This window comes from Octopus sinensis, linkage group LG1 (genome assembly GCF_006345805.1).
Source record: "Octopus sinensis linkage group LG1, ASM634580v1, whole genome shotgun sequence".
NCBI lineage: Eukaryota > Metazoa > Mollusca > Cephalopoda > Octopoda > Octopodidae > Octopus > Octopus sinensis.
In genome coordinates this window covers 69,074,504-69,075,049 of record NC_042997.1, presented here as the reverse complement: position 1 = coordinate 69,075,049, position 546 = coordinate 69,074,504, and positions in this window count along the sequence as shown.

Below are 546 nucleotides of genomic sequence, written 5' to 3'. Positions count from 1 at the left end.
GGTTTCGATTCCCAGACCAGGCGTTGTGAGTGTTTATTGAGCGAAAACACGTAAAAGCTCCACGAGGCTCCGGCAGGGGGGGGTGATCCCTGCTGTACTCTTTCACCACTCTTTCTCCCACTCTTTCTTCTGTTGGCCTGCTCGCTTAGCCAGCGGGGTGGCGTCATTCGAAGGCTAAAACAATGCGAGCGCATTGTGACCAGCGATGTGTAACAACATCTGATAGTCTGGTCGGTCACGTGATCACGTGATATATATAGATAGATAGATAGATAGATAGATAGATAGATAGATAGATAGATAGATAGAGAGAGAGAGAGAGAAGGTGAAAGAAACTAATTCTTAAATTAAATTGTATGTAATACTAAAGCATTCTAAATAAATAGATATCATAACTTATAACTATCAATAAAATATATATATAAGAATAATACTTCAACAACAATAATAATAATCAAATACAATTCAAAAGCCAAATAATATTTATAAGCAAAAACCTATGTATATATATTTTTACGTTTAAAATTCAGTTATATTATTTTCATC